We start from the raw sequence: 18,889 nt of genomic DNA, 5'->3' as shown, positions 1-18,889 counted from the left end.
GGGTTTCTGCCAACAGGAGAAAGAGCTGAAGTTCTGAGCAGCCAGATGAAGGTGGCAGCCAGAAATCAGATACCACACCTGCTTACTCACTACAGCAGCATGCAGTTCTGGATGGGGGAGGGCCGCACACTGCAAGGCAGGAAGTGCTCTGGTAGCATGTCCCCTTAGTGGCCCCAGTGACATGCTGAAAATCCTGGCTTCTGTTTCACTTTCACTTTGAATCTCTCATGGGTTCCTCTCCTCAGCATATGGTCAAGAGCAGTTCAGAAGAGGAATTCTGAGAAATGTAGTTGCTGGCTTTTGAATCGACTACTGACGGTGCCAAGGTGACAACAACCAATAGAGGTTTGAAAATACATTAACACTACATTTGTCCAGTTTATTGACAATATATCAAAAATCAAAGTGAAAATATTAAATTTCCATCATTATGCAGTCTTTGGGCAGAACATGAGAGGCCTGGAAAGGGAGTGGCTGTAGCACAGGGTCCTGTGGAAAGGGGCAGAGACTATTGTGCCAGGGTGCCTGTGAGTGAAAGCTTGACCTGAAAGTGGATGCAAGCAGTGGGGCTGCAGAGACAGTCAAATAATGTCCAAGGTCTCTCCAAATGCCGGCCTGCTAGACAAATACCAGACCTTAATTCTTTCCATTTAAAAGTTTTCATACCTCCTTTAAAATAAAAATGTCCTGTGATGGTTAGTCTTGAAGTAGGACTTGGCTACATCATTATAGTCAATTAAGAATCTGAGAGGAGGTTTCGATTTTAGGGAAAGAGAAATGAGGATGTAAGAGCCCTGGCTTATTGAGTGAAGAGCAGAGACGAGTGAAGACAGACATCCACATGTGCCTGTTTCCTCTACATCAGCGGGCCTCAACCTTTTTGGCACCAGGGACCAGTTTTGTGGAAGGCAGTTTTCCCACAGATGGGGTTGGGGGGATTTTCAGGTGGTAATGGGAGTGAGGGGGAGCATCGGGGAGCGACGGGGAGCATTGGGGAGCGACGGGGAGCGACGGGGAGTGGCAGATGAAGCGTCTCTCACTCGCCCACCGCTCACCTCCTGCTGTGCAGCCCAGTTCCTAACAGCCGGTTTGGGGACCCCTGCTCTACTTGACAATCATGTTTGAATTGAGTCCTGGGATTTTTTCCAAATGTTCTGACTTTCAGAAGCACCTTCCTATTCTTTTTGGGCGGGTATAAACTATATATTCCCCAAATAACCTTATGGTAGCATTATTGTTCCACCTTATTGTATGCATATATATGTATACAAAAAAGTATCTTGATTAAAAGGTGATAGTACAATGAATATTATTTGCCAACACTAAAAAACACACTTGATTTTTAAAGAGCAGTAATGGTTGTGGTCCTTCAGAGCGAGGAAATCAGCTTTTAAGCTTCCTCCAGTGTAAACTTAAGCCTAATATCCTGCTTATGAGGCCATAATTGTGTAGTGTTTTCAAATTAGTTGGAAGGTTTGTGAAAACTTTTAGTAATGCATCTCACTGATACTAAAATTGTGTTACCCATTACAAAATAACCACACCTGGAGGAGGTACAGAGGACACAGTTAAACTGTACTTTTAAGTGTTGCACATTTATAGAACATTTACCTTCTCAGAACCCTGGAAAACACAAGTGTCAAAAAAACAATTCTCCCAGTCTTGAGGAAAAGTAGGTAAAAACCCCAAAACACATAAAATAGGATCTGTTCCATATATAATTAATGCATTTACATAACTGAGTCATCCAGTCCCAAAATTTCATTTCTCCTTGAAACTCATTCCAGAAAAAAAAAAAATAGCCTCAGGGGAAATAGTTATAAATAGGTCTTCTACCCGGGTAGGTGTATTTCATTTTACTGAATAGAAAGTATTTGTTTCTGTAATTGCTTTACTGGTCCCAGAAAATGTTCTTTGTCTTATGAGTAACTAGAGTCCAGTTAAAATTTAGGGATTAAAACAAATCCATTAATTAAGTTTGGGCTTTTATAATCATTGTCCTTAGATTAAAAAAAAAATCTATGAAGTGTCTATTTTTACTGTGGCTCTCCCTATTGTTCCACAAGAAGACTAATGATAGTGTCTTTCAAAACAATTCAGGGACAGAAAACTCTAGCATAAAATTGAAAGTATGAGACTCATCTTACTTACCGTGGTATATGGTGGAAAGTACACAGAATGGAAGTTAGAAAGCAGATGTTCTCTCATGCTGCTTGTATTACTAACAAAATGTATGACTGTGAACATTTCATTGAACTACTTCAGGCCTTATGTTCCTTATTTGTAATCTATAAGATTGGACAAGAAAACAAGAGGTCCCTTTCAGTGCAACATTTTCTGACTGTCACATTAGGTTATTTATGTGAGAAAGATTTCAGAAATACTGTGGTAGAGAGGAAGGTAAGTCTGATGCCACCTTTCCTGGGGTCTTGGAAAATAAAAGAGAAATTCTTCTAGAGGTGTTTAAGGGACGGATTCCAAAGGATTTACAAGGGGCATATAGTATAGCTCTCCCTGGGAACAAAAGAAGCTGTATAGTGCTTGACGCCCAACAGAAAGACAGAAGTTTACCAATCAGTTAGTCTTTAGCGATGTTCCTCTCCACACATGGAGAAGTAGTACAAAGAAGGAAAACCCAGTAATGGTTAAGAAAGTGGACTCTGGAGCCCGGCCTTCCAGCTCTGTAATCCCAAGTCTACCACTTACAAACTGAGCGTCATTGTCAGATGACTCGGTTCCCTCATCTGTACGTTGGGGGACAATTCTCCTTGGTGCTTCCACGTGTCTCGTGACAAACTTTGTCCTGGCCTAACTTTCCAAGGGGGCTAGGGTAGCAAACAGTCTTGAAAGATAAAGATTGGGTCTCTCTGTGGGTGAGAAGACAGTTTTGTTTCCTGATTAGGATAATGTAAATAATGTCTCTCTCCGGATTAGAAATTGGGCAGGTTTGCTAGCAGCCCCCTTTATTGACTGAGGTTTTGCAAAGCTTGATGTTTCTTACTTGTGACACAAACCCGCTGTGTCCTGCCTGGGCATCTTTTGCATGGGAGTTGGGGGGACATAGGGTTCTGATGTGACAATGAAGTTCATGGTACTACTACACCATTCGAAATTAAGTCCTTTATCTCTAACCCAGCGTCTACGAAACTGCAGCAGGGCAACCACTTAGTTAGAAAACAATCTCTGACCCTTCACACTTCCTGACACTGTAAAAGGGGATAAGACAATATTCATCTTGTCAGATTATTATAAAGGGTATGTCACGAACATTTGTAAAAACCTCCAAATGGTAACTTGTACAGAGTAAGCATCATGTGTTATATCAAACAAAAAATAAGATATATCTTCTTCATTTCTCAAAAGTATCTTCTCTCACAAGACTCTTAATGCTTAAATGTATACCCTTATATTCAAAGGGACTTTAGAAATACACATAAATTTAAACTGTTACTGGCATATCTGTATTTTCATTATTCCCATATTAAAGGCTCTATTTTGAAACCCAGGACTTGCACTGGAAATCCTGCTCTGTTATTTACCGGTTTTGTGGGCTTATGGAATTTTTTTAAACTCCATAATGAGTACTTAGCTCAGGCCAAACTATAAGTTTAATTTTCTACACCTGAACTTAATTTCTTTTACAAGATCCATTCCATGGGATATTAAAAAACAAAAACAAAACAATCCTTCATTTATTCAGGTTCTTTGCTTTGTTTGTTCTTTAGCTGCTTCTGAGCACTAGAGACCTATGTGGTGTCTTGCTAGAGGTTGGAGGGAAGGGTCCTCAGCTATGAGCTGTGCATGGAGACAGACTGAGCTAGATGTTACCCAGGGGTAGATCCAGGTTTTGTATGTATTGAAAATTGTACATTTAGTGGTGGATGGAGGAGGCTTTAATGAAAATTAGCAAACATCTATTTAGAATGAGAAAACACATCACGGCAATTTACAACTATAAAAAAGCTTTGACACCCTAAATATTATAAACTCCAGAGAAATAATAACTTACACTCTTACAATCTTTTTTGCCTACAATTGTGATTGCATTTTAATCCTCTTGTCAAATGACAAAAATTTAAAATATAATTATAGGAGAGGAAATAGATAACTTATGTTTTCCTTTTGATGGAGTTTTTTAATTATTGGTAGGATTATAAAATATGATTTCACATGAAGACAAATTCGTTTCTAGTACTACTATAAGTTTGTGACCTAAAAAATAAAGGGGTTCTGAGAAATTCTACATGGTGTAGTTGTTATATATCTATCTTAATGTATTGTATTAATAATTATATATACTGCACCACCAACTACATTAATAGAAGTTACAACCACCTGACAGAGATGACTAGGAATCTTTCACAGAGTATGTTCTAGTTTTCAAAATGCAAATGAGATATTTTAAAGGAACATAGGAGCCCACTGGAAGAGCTCCAATGGTCAAACCTAAAATACTTTGAACAAAAAAATGAATAAATTAGGATAGGATTAAACTCAAACTATAACATCCATGACTCCATGCTGATATAAATAAATTAATAAGTGGAGGAACAGATACAGATCACCTAGGCAGAATTCAAAATAATTTATGCAGACTCTCTACCATCAAGGATGTGGAACATAGTACTTTACTCCTTGAATGGACTACGCACAGTGAATTCCTTCCAAAAGTACAGTACTGAAAACGGGAAAGGACTTCCTCTTGCAAAAGCACCAGAATCACAACTAACTGCTAAACAATCATTGAAAGGAAGACACTGGAACTCACCAAAAAAGATACCCCACATCCAAAGACAAAGCAGAAGCCACAATGAGATGGTAGGAGGGGTGCAATCTCAATAAAATCAAATCCCATAACTGCTGGGAAGAAGTGTATTCTGCCACTTTTGGTTGGAATGTCCTATAAATATCAATTATATCTATCTGGTCTATTGTGTCATTTAAAGCTTGTGTTTCCTTATTAATTTTCTGTCTGGATGATCTGTCCATTGATGTAAGTGAGGTATTAAAGTCCCCCACTAGTATTGTGTTACTGTCAATTTCCCCTTTTATGGCCGTTAGCATTTGCCTTATGTATTGAGGTGCTCCTATGTTGGGTGCATAAATATTTACAATTGTTATATCTTCCTCTTGGATTGATCCCTTGATCACTATGTAGTGTCCTTCCTTGTCTCTTGTAATAGTCTTTATTTTAAAGTCTATTTTGTCTGATATGAGAATTGCTGCTCCAGCTTTCTTTTGATTTCCATTTGCATGGAATCTTTTTTCTATCCCCTCACTTTCAGTCTGTATGTGTCCATAGGTCTGAAGTGGGTCTCCTGTAGACAACATATATATGGGTCTTGTTTTTGTATCCATTCAACCAGTCTGTGTCTTTTGATGGGAGCATTGAATCCATTCACATTTAAGGTAATTACCGATATGTATGTTCCCATTACCATTTTCTGAATTGTTTTGGGTTTGTTATTGTAGGTCTTTTCCTTCTCTTGTGTTTCCTGCCTTGAGTAGTTCCTTTAGGGTTTGTTATAAAGCTGGTTTGGTGGTGCTGAATTCTATTAGTTTTTGCTTATCTCTAAAGTTTTTAATTTCTCCACAGAATCTGAATGAGATCCTTGCTGGGTAATCTTGTTTGTAGGTTTTTCCCTTTTATCACTTTAAATATGTCCTGCCACTCCCTTCTGGCTTGCAGAGTTTCTGCTGAAAGATCAGCTGTTAATCTTATGGGGATTCCCTTGTGTGTTATTTGTTGCTTGTCCCTTGCTGTTTTTAATATTTTTTCTTTGTATTTAATTGTTGATAGTTTGATTAATATGTGTCTTGGCGTGTTCCTCCTTGGATTTATCCCGTATGTGACTCTCTGCACTTCCTGGACTTGACTATTTCCTTTCCCATATTAGGGAAGTTTTCAACTATAATCTCTTCAAATATTTTCTCAGTCCCTTTCTTTTTCTCTTTTTCTTCTGAGACCCCTATAATTTGAATGTTGGTGTGTTTAATGTAGTCCCAGAGGTCTCTAAGACTGTCCTCAGTTCTTTTCATTCTTTTTTCTTTATTCTGCTCTGCAGTAGTTATTTCCACTGTTTTATCTTCCAGGTCACTTATCCGTTCTTCTGCCTCAGTTATTCTGCTATTGATCCCTTCTAGAGAATTTTTAATTTCATTTGTGTTGTTCATCATTGTTTGCTCTTTAGTTCTTCTAGGTCCTTGTTAACTGTTTCTTGTATTTTCTCCATTCTATTTCCAAGATTTTGGATCATCCTTACTATCATTATTCTGAAATCGTTTTCAGGTAGACTGCCTATTTCCTCTCATTTGTTTGGTCTGGTGGGTTTTTACCTTGCTCCTTCATCTGCTGTGTGTTTCTCTGTCTTTTCATTTACTTAACTTACTGTGTTTGGGCCTCCTTTTCACAGGCTGCAGGTTCATAGTTCCCACTGTCTTTGGTTTCTGCCCCCAGTGGCTAAGGTTGGTTCAGTGGGTTGTGTAGTCTTCCTGGTGAAGGAGACTAGTGCCTATCTTCTGGTGCATGAAGCTTGTCTTTATGGTGGGCAGGACCACATCTGGTGGTGTGTTTTGGGGTGTCTGTGACCTTATTATGATTTTAGGCAGCCTCTCTGCTAATGGGTGGGGTTGTGTTCCTTTCTTGGTGTGGGGTGTCCAGCACTGTAGCTTGCTGGTTGTTGAGTGAAGCTGTTTCTTAGTGTTGGGATGGAGATCTCCTGGAGAGCTTTTGCCGTTTGATATCACATGGGGCCAGGAGGTCTCTGGTGGACCAATGACCTGAAATCAGCTCTCCCACTTCAGAGGCACAGGCCTGACACCCGCCCGGAGCACCAAGCCCCTGTCTGTCACACAGCCAGGTACGTGGGGAGTTTCTTGCCTTTTGGGAAGTCTGAGGTCTTCTGCCAGTTTTCAGTAGGTGTCTTGTAGGTGTTGTTCCACATGTAGTTGTATTTCTGATGTATCTGTGGGGAGGAATGTGATCTCCCCCGCTTACTCCTCCGCCATCTTAAAGTTCCATCTATTCAAAATGTGATCTTAAGACCAGCACATGGGAATCATCTGGCAGCTTATTAAAACTGTAGAATCTCAGGCCAGACCTACTGAAGTGGAATGTGCATTTTCACAGAATCCACAGGTAATTTTTATGCACATTAGAATTCGAGAAACACCATTTTAATTCAAACCTGAGCAGAGTTACTGTCATAAAACCTTGTTTTTTTCTTTTCCTTTGTGCTTCATCTAGTTTCACTTGTTCACAGGGTGCTTCATGCAGAGGTCTTGCATCCAGCACTTCAGGCTGCCTAGTGAGAAATGGCTTCACTGACACCTTAGCTCGGGGCCGGGCCGTGTGCAGAAGTGCTGCCCCTCACACTGCAACTCAAGATCTCCGTGAATTTTTAAAAGTAGATGACAGTTTCTGGAAATGTCAGAGTATTGTATAGAAAACTAAAGCATCTCCCAAAGACAATTATACTTTCTAGCTAGACAAATTATTTTTTAAAGTAACTGTGAAGACACTGTAGGGTGACCAAAACTAGGCAGAAACCAGAGTACATAATCCTTGAAAGAATGGAAACAGTCTGGGTGAAACTCAGATCTATGTAGTTTTTCTACTAAACAATGCTCATTAAATATACCTCAAGCAAACAGTGAAGTCGTAATGGGCTGAGAAGTCAGAAGCCAGAATTTAAGATCAAAAGCAGCTGGAAAGTGAGAAAAAATACCACAAAAAAGTGAATAATAAATGGAGGTGTCCCAAACTTGCATACAAACTCCCCCCAGGCCCTTGGCTGCTTCTTGAACTATGCACACATTGGGCGAAAACCCCAGGGTGTTCAGGAAAACAACAGCTTGAAGGTTTAGAGAACTGAGTAGAGATCACAGCAGGTACTGAGTTCTAAGGAGACAGAATTCGGAGTTTAAAATTCCAAGTCTTTTTGAAGAAATTAATAAGGTGATTCTAAAATTTACATGGAAATGCATAAACTTAGGACAGCCAGGACAATCTAGAAAAAAATTGAACAAATAGGAAGTGTGTTTGGTTCTGGGTGTGGGCTATAATAGGGGCACAAGAAAGCTTGCTGGGAGGATGGAAATGTGTTATATCTTGATGTGATTTGTGGTTACACGTGGATATAAGTTTGTCAAAATTCACTGAACTCTACACTTTCAAGCTGTGCATTATATTTTTGCAATGTATTCTTCAACTAAATAGAATATTGGAATAAGTTCATTTCAACATATTCCATGCCATTGAACGAACTCATGTGAGTTAGGATCCCTGAACCTTAGCCTTCAATAGCTTCATGAAAAAAAACTGTCTTTGTGGTCATCCCATTTTGTCCTCCCATTTGTGTCCATGTAGCCACTGCTGTGGGCATCTCAGGTCTGGGCAGCTACTTGGTTAGTTCCACTATTTCCACTTCCCCACTTAGTGGCCTTTTGAAGAGTTGTCTTATCTTGTGCTCTTCTGGGGCTCTAAGAAATTTAGCATGGTTGTGACATGCTCCATCTCTGCGTTTTTCTATGGAGCAGGAAAAATCGGTGGGACGTGATATGGTAATGAGGTTGACAAGATACAACCATCTGCTTGGACATATCATGCTAACACTTTTCTACTCTGATTTGATGGTGGGCTTTGGGGAACTCTGGGCTCTTGCAGTTTCTCCAGTGCCTAGCAACATTTCAAGAGCATAAGCGCACTATATCCTTGGATCGCCAAATGTGCTATTTTAAAAAAATTATTTCTTCTTTAAGTGGGCTTATCTAAAAGGCAGAAGAGTACAGGGAATAAGAATCTTTTCAGTCTCTCAGCTCTTTCCTTGGGGGTGAAGCTTAGAGAGTTTTGAAGCCTCATTCTACTTCTTAATATCTATGTGCCTGGGAAAGGTAACCTATTTCAGGTCTGTGTAAGGTTTTATAAACTCAGAGGTAAGGCTCTATAAAATGTGTATAATCATAGAACATCTCTCCTAGTGTTTTTCAGGGAAGTAAATAAAATAATGTAAGCTATTTACAAAAATTTCTATTATAGGGTAAAAAAACAAAATAAAATTACTAGTATTAGCTACTCACTGGACTATAGTTTAAGAAAGAAAGGGGGATTATTCTTATCATAAATTTAAAAATTCTGTGGTGTCTTACTGTTCCTGAGGTATTGGGCATAAAATACCCTAGCTACAGCTGAATAAGGGACAAGAAATAGAAGGGGCAACAACACATTAGTTTAATATATAAAAATATTACTCTGATTCACTCTCCATGCCATAGTTTCCTATGTAGAGAAAATAATATACTCATAAAATTAATGTAAGGATTACATAGGAAAATAATGCATTCAAATTTCTTACCACGATGACAGATATATAGTAAGCACTCAATAATGTTAAGTGAATTGACTTGTACAATCATCGTTTCTCATGAATTCAGAGGAGAAGAACACATATAGGAAAACGTTTATCAAGAATAAAATGTAACAACGGCCAACTGCATAGTTATTTCCAAAAACTGACCTGAGTAAATTAGCCATCTAATAAGAATATTGAGCCACCACCTTTCTAACTTAATGTTAACTTACACTAACATACTACAATCTATTACATAAAGGCCTATTACACTAATCTTCTGAGGTAATCCTCAAAATCTATGAGATAGATAGTATCTCTCTTTAATGAGAGGTTACAAGTCCTGCAGAGGTGACACACAGCTAAGTGTCAGAGCTGGGATGAAAATTCATGAATTTAGATTCAAAGTCTCTGGACTTTCCCACCAATCCAGAAACTTTTCATACGCAAAAATAGAGCAAGCTATTTCTGCCACTTCCCAACTTTTCCAATTAGGACTCCCCTGAGACCTCTCACTCTTATCCAAGTTCTTTCTGGCTTAGTCTTCCATGAACGTTTTTGTGCCTTATCTTTTTCTAATTAGTTTCGAAACAGAATGATCATGTGCATTCTTTTCACTGGATCTGAGCTACTGCAGAGCCTGAAAGAAAGGTGACAATATATTGTGAGGATGGGAGGTGTGAGCACTTAAGAAATAAATGGAATTCAAATGTGTATGTCGGTTCAGAATGGGCAGGAAAGAACCAAGAAAATGGTTTTCATTTATCTTCCTTTTAATCAAAGCCTGCATTTGAGGAGATGAGGTCCATCCCTCAAGGCAGAAGGCTAAGGGCTCTGTAATCACCAGATATTAATCTATGGTAGAACAGACTCTACTGTCTACCTCTTTCCTAAAATGGGGAAAATTCATCTTTTAAAGACACATCTCTAGTTTACCTTCCAGATAGATAAAACTTTATATCTGGTAACACTGATATTAATTAATTTTATCAGATCTCATTGCCAGGATTCATTTGTTTCAAATACTGCAAAATCACTAAGACATTAACCAATAGTGAAAATTTGCATAAAAATAGAGAACTTGTGCACCAGGGTGATAAGTACAGTACTTAGTAGCATAAGAAATATTTTGTGTATTAGTATTGGTATATGAGAAATTAAAATTGATTCGTCCACCATTGCTTCATTGAATTTTAATGTTTTGATCAACTCATTATGATATTACAGTTTTGGGTGAATTTTAATGAGTTCAAGTATTCATTAGGATACAATATAATTATTTCCATGGAAGTATGTGCTTTGGTTCAGTGATATTTTATTGAATCATATAATTATGAAATCAAATGCAGCATCATAAACATCCATAATTGAAGAGACATGTAGCATTATACACTGAAATCCTGGCATTTAAATTCAAAATTAAGTATTACTAGCACCTTTGTTGGAGAGGACAATGTAAAGTATCTGAATCATGTCTTGCTGTCACAGGAAAAAATGCATCCCAAATAAGTTTTTAATAATTCATGCTTCATAGTCACCAGTGACATAAAATAACATGGTGAAGATGTCTAAATTTTATTATAAAACAAAACTCTCTCATTGGTTAGTATTTTTTAAAAAAGGAGAAAAAGGAAACCTACCCACTATAGACCTAAGTAAAAAGATGATCTTGGGTAAAGGTGTAATTTATAAAATGTGTAAAGTATAATCAATTCAATTGTAATCAACAAAAACACCAGGGCTTCCCTGGTGGCGCAGTGGTTAAGAATCTGCCTGCCAATGCAGGGGACATGGGTTAGAGCCCTGGTCCGGGAAGATCCCACATGCTGCAGACCAACTAAGCCTGAGAGCCACAACTACTGAGCCCGAGCGCCTAGAGCCTATGCTCTGCAACAAGAGAAGCCACTGCAATGAGAAGCCCGCGCACCACTACGAAGAGTAACCCCCACTCGCCACAACTAAAGAAAGCCCATACGCAGCAACGAAGACCCAATGCGGCCAAAAATAAATAAATGAATTAATTTTAAAAAAACGAATAAGACCAAAACCACCAGTGGGAGTGGCCTAAAACTTTAATTAAAAATAATGTGAAATGTGACTGCTCTGCAAAAAAAAAAAAAAAATTAAATCTTACTTAACCCCTGAGTGTCAATTTCAAGAGGTTTCCACTGGCTAAGAGTTTGTAATCGGGGCTGTTTCTTTACTGAAGTATAAATAAATTTTTCAGATACCTGTGTTATCCTTTGGGTCCTTCCTGGTTTCTGTAGTGGAATGGCTAGATTGATCTGGGTCCAGATTCGTGACAATTAAAGCATGACAGGATCTTACTGGCATTTTGGGGTGAAGAGCTGATACCTGTTCTCAGAACCCATGTCCCAGCCATTTGCCTCTTTGTCCTGCTTTCAGATTTGAGCTGCTGGCAACTCTGCGTCACCTCACAGGGCACAGGGAGAGATTCTGGGTCTACTGAGGGTCACATGGGGGTCACAAAATGTGAAAGACATTGTTGCTTTTGGACCTTCTCATGTGTCTCCTACCGCCTTATGGCCTATTCAGGGGTAGAGGAGAGGCCTTCTCTAGCGGGAAACTCTTCAGTTTGTTCTCTTGAGGTCTACATTTTGATAGGTCCTAAGGAATTCAGAAAACCACGTTCTTCTTCACAAAGCCTGGCATTCAAGGGCTTTTTGGATGCACACCCAAAAACCCTGTTTTGGATACCAGAGGTAAAATAATAAACTCTTTGCCCCAACCATCCTTATGCCTTATCCTTCAACCCTTTTCATGGCTTTTCTCCTCCTCCCCACAGATGAATGCCTCAGGCAACCATGGAGAAGACTGGTATATGAAACTGCACAAGGAAAGCCCATACTAATACATATATAAAATATTAATATATGTTATTACCTTGGTTATACATGTATAATTCTTTATTAAATACCTTTGCTGGAAATATTGCTTTGAATTTCTGACTACTTTTGTACTTAGTTATTTTCATGAAAAATTATTTGCTCATACTGTAATACACTTTATAATATTTTAAAAAGTATTGTTAAATTGCATTCTAGAAAGCTCGTGTGAGGGAGCCAAACTGAGCCCATCCTGACCAACCTTATCTTGGCCAATTGAGGGTGGTAGAGAAAGAGAGGGAGAGACAATGAGAGGTTTTGAGAGAGTTGTGCTTCATTGTATGTATTTACATAAAAGGAAGTTGAACACTGGCCTCTTTTTTGAGGATAATTACTCACATTTTTGTCTCTTCTTAACTGTGGCAACATTTAAGACTGGTGTTATTGTGCTTTTGTTACCAACTTTTATGAGCTCTTTATACATTAAGGGTATCAAATCTTTGTCATATTTATTACAACTTATCATCTTCCTTTAGTTTTAGATTTTACTTTTCTGATGGTATTCTTTACTATAATTGCAATTTCCATAATCCTTTTACACTTTAAGTCCTGCAAGTACATAAGCCACAACTGTCTTATTCTTTAGTTTATCCTAAGTACTTTAAAACAGTAACTACACATACTTGTTACTCAATAAGTACAGCAACCTAAGGTGAGCTAAAGGTAAGGAATCAAAACATGAAAAAATAAAGATTTACTTTTTGCTATGTAGAATGATTTGGCTGGCTTAATTTTGTTCTTTTCAAATGTAAGAACACTTTGTACTTTTAATACAAATTACTAGAACTTCAAAAGGGAAATTGAAAGAGGTTGAATAGTTTCACAATCAAATATAATTTTTTTTGTATTATCTCTATTTCGCTATGAATGTATTTTACATTTCATTTATATTTCTTTGTACCTGTGAACATATTGAATGTGGAAACAATTATCCATTTTATTTTATTTTTAATTAATTAATTAATTAACTTATTTTTGGCTGCATTGGGTCTTTGTTGCTGCACGCAAGCAGCGAGGGCTACTCTTTGTTGCGGTGCACGGGCTTCTCATTGCAGTGGCTTCTCTTGCTGCGGAGCACGGGCTCTAGGCATGTGGGTTTCAGTAGTTGTGGCACACAGGCTAAGTAGTTGTGGCTCGAGGGCTCTAGAGCACAGGCTCAGTAGTTGTGGCACATGGGCTTAGTTGCTCCGCAGCATGTGGGATCTTCCTGGACCAGGGCTCGAACCCGTGTCCCCTGCATTGGCAGGCAGATTCTTAACCACTGCGCCACCAAGGAAGTCCTGTCCTTTTTAAAACTAAGTATATATAACACTGATTTGGGGTTGATGGAACCTTCCTAATATGAATGATCATTTCATGTGACTATATTTTGTTTACAAATTTGTGCTACTAACTCCTTCCCCAAGCTCTGTAAGGTAAGCTTTCAATTCTTAATATTGGGATTAATTTCAGAAAGTAGTGTTAAAAGATAAACTGAGGCATATTAAAAATTATAAGAATTTATTTGTGCAAAAATTAATTCAAATCAGGGAGTGCTAAATGGGAAGTGGTTAGAAGTGTTCCAGTGAGAGGAACTTGAGGGAGAGATTTTATAGAGAAAAGGCAGAGGCAAAGTTAGGAAACCATTGACTGCAATAACTTAAAGAGTAGTTGGCTCTTTGTGACTGGTTGTCCTTAGGTTTCAACTTTGAAACTTTAAGGCATTTACAGGCTTAGAGTCTGCTTTTCTTATGTCGACCACCATGGCACTAGAACCAGGTCACTCTAATGACCTCCTTGTTTAATTAATATAACAGAGGTTACACTTTTCTTAAAAATATGTATTCAACTGATAGCAATTGTAATTTTAGTACTAACTGATTAAGAAAATTGATACTGCCAAATGAATTTGAGTATATATATCAGCAAATCAATATGTATATCAGCATACACTTAAAAAATGAGATATCCAGTCTATAGTCATGGCACATGGATTTATAGACCCCTTCCAATACCTCTCTTAACCTCAGTGTCATTTTCTCACTCAAACCCTCTTGTATGGCTCACACATTATGAATCACTGTTTGAAGAGGATAAATGCATGTCAGTCACCCCCCAAATTTATAATTCTATGAAAATGAACAAACATAACTTTTAAAATGGTTGATTTGTCTGCTGTTTTTCCTCAAAGCATAATTTTCTTATTCCCAAAGCAGAAAGTTATTTCCTACTTGTCAATCTTTCAAGATTAAAAACGGCTTTAGTCTACTGCAAAACGCAATGATAATTTGAAGAATTATGGGCTGGCTTCTTCACTCCAAGTCTATGTAGGATACTCTGACATATGTTACTATGGAGAGGACAGTTGGCACTTTTAAAAAACAAAAGAAGAGCATTTAGTTTTTTCATGAAGGAGACATTTCAATATCTTAAGTGCTCATTTGCAATCACATAAAATGTTTTCTTTTTCTTTAAATGTCAAGGTGATGTTTTTGTGACAAATGTAAAGTGAAATTCACAGCTCATTCTTTATACCTTAAGTGACTTTAGCAGGTGGGGGACAAACAGTTATAAGTAGGCATTCCTGAGGCTAAAGCAAAAACACCTTTACCTTTAGAACTTAAATTCTTATATAAGTAGTAATAATTTAAAAAATATTTTTCTGCTCTAAATATTTTAAAGTGCAAAATATATACTAAAGTACCAAGAAGGCATTCACACACTCACAGCAAATTTAATTGCATATCCAGTAGAGAAGCAGCTATATTTAAGTATGACTATCATTACTCAAATAATCAAATTTATTTTAACTGCTAAAATTACACTAGCAATAATAGGCCTTATACTTTATCATTCACCAGCTATCCAAATTACAGTATTATCAGAGTTATTTTGCTCACAACAACTGTGGGAAGTATGTAGATTAAGTATTATTGTCCTCATGAAAATTCCAAGGCAGAGAGAATGGGAGGGCCCAGCTGTAAATCAAACAGATAATTAACGGTAAAGATAGGACCAGAATCAAAATAAATCCATTCTCTGCCAAGCTTTTATTCAACCAGAGTACCTCTCTCTATTGGCAATAATATAAAATGCTTTATTATATTTAATATTTATAAAGAAAGTCTTAATTCTATAGTTGATATTCTACATAAAAATGGTTAAAAAAAGATTATGAGCATTGTTGCCAGGAAAACAGTTATATCATATCAACATTAATATAAATGATAATATTATGCTGGGTAGGGGTTGCCCTCCTCTCCACCCACCTGCCCCCCCCCACTCCCCCCCACCATGGCTCCAGGCAGATCTTCTTTCACAGTTTCAGCTTCAGGTCACCTGGCCTGAGGTGATGGCCCTAATGATATCTGAATCACCTTCAGGGCCATTCTCCCCTTTTCTTGAAGAATAGCACACATTCACAGCTAAACAATTCTGTCATCCTGTTCTATAAAATCAAAAATGTCCAACAGCCTTCCTTCACTCTGTCCCGTTTTCTCTGTTCCCTTTAATCCCATCTGGCAGTATTTCTGCTGGTATATTTTACCCATCTCTGATACTGGCCTCTACTTGATAGCTGATTAGTTCCATGGTTTGTATCCACTCTGATCTCATCAAAATGGTCAGTTACACTCTCAGTGTCCTCTTCAGAATATGCTTTCTCATTTTTTTGCAATATGGATGGGCTGAGAATTTTTCGAGTCTTTAAGTTCTAGTTTCTTTTTGCTCATTGCTTAACAATTCCTTCTTCAATTTATTTCTCTCTTGCATTTTACTATCAGCAGTCAGGAGAAAACAAGCCGCTCCTTCAACACATTGCTTAGAAATCTCAGCTAAATATCCAATTTTATCACTCTCAAGTCCTATCTTCCACAAGACACTAGAACACAGACATAACATAGCCAAGTTCTTTGCCACTTTATAACAGGAACCACCATTTTCTCCATTGTCCAACAACATGTTCCTCATTTCCATCTAGACCTCATCAGAATGGCCTTTACTGCTGTCAACTGAAAAATTATTCACAACCTAAAAGTTGAGAGTTATGTTTTATTCGGTGGAGATTTTTAGGACTTCAAGCCCAGGAGGCAACATCTCAAGTAACCCTGAGAGAACTGCTCTGAGGAGGTGATGGGGGAGCCAGGATATATAGGAGTTTTGCAACAAAGGGCAGGTAGTTGAGAACATCAAAAGATTACTATTAATTAAAGAAAACCATGTGCCTCTTGGCCATCTGTATGTCTTTGGAGAAATATCTATTTAGGTGTTCTGCCCATTTTTTGATTGGGTTGTTTGTTTTGATGACATTAAGTCTCATGAGCTGTTTGTAAATTTTGGAGACTAATCCCTTGTGGGTCACATCATTTGCAAATATTTTCTCCCAATCTGTGGGTTGTCTTTTCATTTTGTTTGTGTTTCCTTTGCTGTGCAAAAGCTTTGAGTTTAATCAGGTCCCATTTTTATTTTTGTTTTTATTTCCATTATTCTGGTAGACAGACTGAAAAAGATATTGCTGCAATTTATGTCAGAGAGTGTTCTGCCTATGTTTTCCTCTAGGAATTCTATAGTGTCCCGTCTCACATTTAGGTCTTTAATCCATTTTGAGCTTATTTTTGTGTATGGTGTTAAAGAATGATCTACAATGAGATATCACCTCACACCAGTCAAAATGGCTATCATCAAAATATCCACAAACAATAAATGCTGGAGAGGGTGTGGAGAAAAGGGAACCCTCCTACACTGTTGGTGGGAAGGTAAATTGTACAGCCACTATGGAGAACAGTATGGATAGAGCTACCACATGACCCTCCTGAGCATAAATTGGGAGAAAAACATGGCCTGAAAGGATACATGCACTCCAATGTTCATTGCAGCACTGTTTACAACAGCCAAGACATGGAAGCAAACTAAACGTCCATCAACAGAGGAATGGATAAAGAAGATGTGTTACATATATAATGGAATATTACTCAGCCATTAAAAAGAATGAAATAATGCCATTTGCAGCAACATGGATGGACCTAGAGATTGTCATACTGAGTGAAGTAAGTCAGACAGAGAAAGAGAAATATCATAGGATATCCCTTACATGAGGAATCTAAAAAGAAATGATACAAATGAACTCATTTACAAAACAGAAACAGACTCATAGGTTTAGAGAATGAACTTATTGTTACGGGGGGAAGGGTGGGGGGAAGGGATAGTTAGGGAGCTTGGGACTGACATGTACACACTGCTATATTTAAGATGGATAACCAACAAGGATGTACTGTGTAGCACAGGAAACTCTGCTCAGTGTTATGTGGCAGCCTGAATGGATATGTGTATATGTATGGCCGAGTCTGCTGTGCACCTGAAACTATCACAACATTGTTAATAGGCTCTACCCCAATATAAAATAAAAAGTTAAAAAAAATAAAGAAAGAAAGCCAGATATGTGAAGTTAAAGAATTTAGCACTCTTCTATGTGTGGGAAGATACAAGAGTCTGGGCTCACTGAAATCATTCCTTTGATGTGCACCTCAGCCATCTGGGGCCTGTGTTTTCACATCCTGAGCTTCCTCACTGCAGGGAGTGGCTGCAGTCTGATGGCTGCTAGATGGCAGGTATTCTTTCCTTCCTGAGTTTCCTCAGGGCTCAAGGGCTCACGCTGGAGGGCTGCAACTACTGATGACTGTGACATCCTTTGTTTATTGATGTGGCAGGCAATATTCCATTTATCACTGTCTGTATTTCTACCAACATTCTATATACATGATTACTTTTGTATTCTCTAAGAAGATGGAAGATTTATTCTCCTTTCTGAACTCTCACCAGGATCACTTTTAACAGTCCGTAGGCTTTTCCTAACATGCACCTCAAAACTCTTCCAGCCTCTAAAACAACTTCCACATTTTTAGGTATTTGTTACAGTGGCACCCCACTTCTTACTACCAAAGTCTATCTTAGTTCAGGCTGTTATAACAATATACCATAGACTGGGTGGCTTAATAAACATTTATTGTAAGAATATTGATATAATTATGTCAATATTGATGTAAATGAGAGTACTGTTACATATCGAACTGCATATATCATCTTATAAAATCAGTGTTTAGGGACTTCCCTGGCGGTCGAGTGGTTAGGACACCACCCTTCCATTGTAGGGGGCCTGGGTTTGACCCCTGACCAGGGAACTAAGATCCTGCAAGCTGGACTGTATGGTCAAAAAAAAAAAAATTACATATTGAATGGGGATTAAAACTAATTTAAAAAGTTGTTTAAAAATCATGTATGTTTTGGCAGCACATACACTAAAATTGGAATGACTCAGAGAAGATTAGCTGGGCCCTTGCAAAATAAGACACACAAATTCATGAAGCACTCTGTGTATTTTGTGAAGCATGTACTCTTAGAGATTACTGTTTCATTGTAAATCTGAAAGCGATCCTGCAAGACATTCAGTGGCGGATAACCACTTTTAGAGGAAGTAGGTTAATAATTTTTATACATTAAAGTAATTTTTAAAGTTTAAATTTTGCATTTTAAGTGCTAAAAGTGACCTATTTTATTTTCTGTATTAACACTACGTTCCCCTGTATTTTACCTTTTTCTCTTGAAGTGAATTTAGAATTAAATAATATTTTAATGTGGTGTTATTACAGTGTAGTATAGAGA

The sequence above is a fragment of the Mesoplodon mirus genome (genome assembly GCF_964341445.2).
Source record: "Mesoplodon mirus genome assembly, chromosome: 17".
Classification (NCBI taxonomy): domain Eukaryota; kingdom Metazoa; phylum Chordata; class Mammalia; order Artiodactyla; family Ziphiidae; genus Mesoplodon; species Mesoplodon mirus.
Note: the sequence above shows the minus strand (reverse complement) of the source record.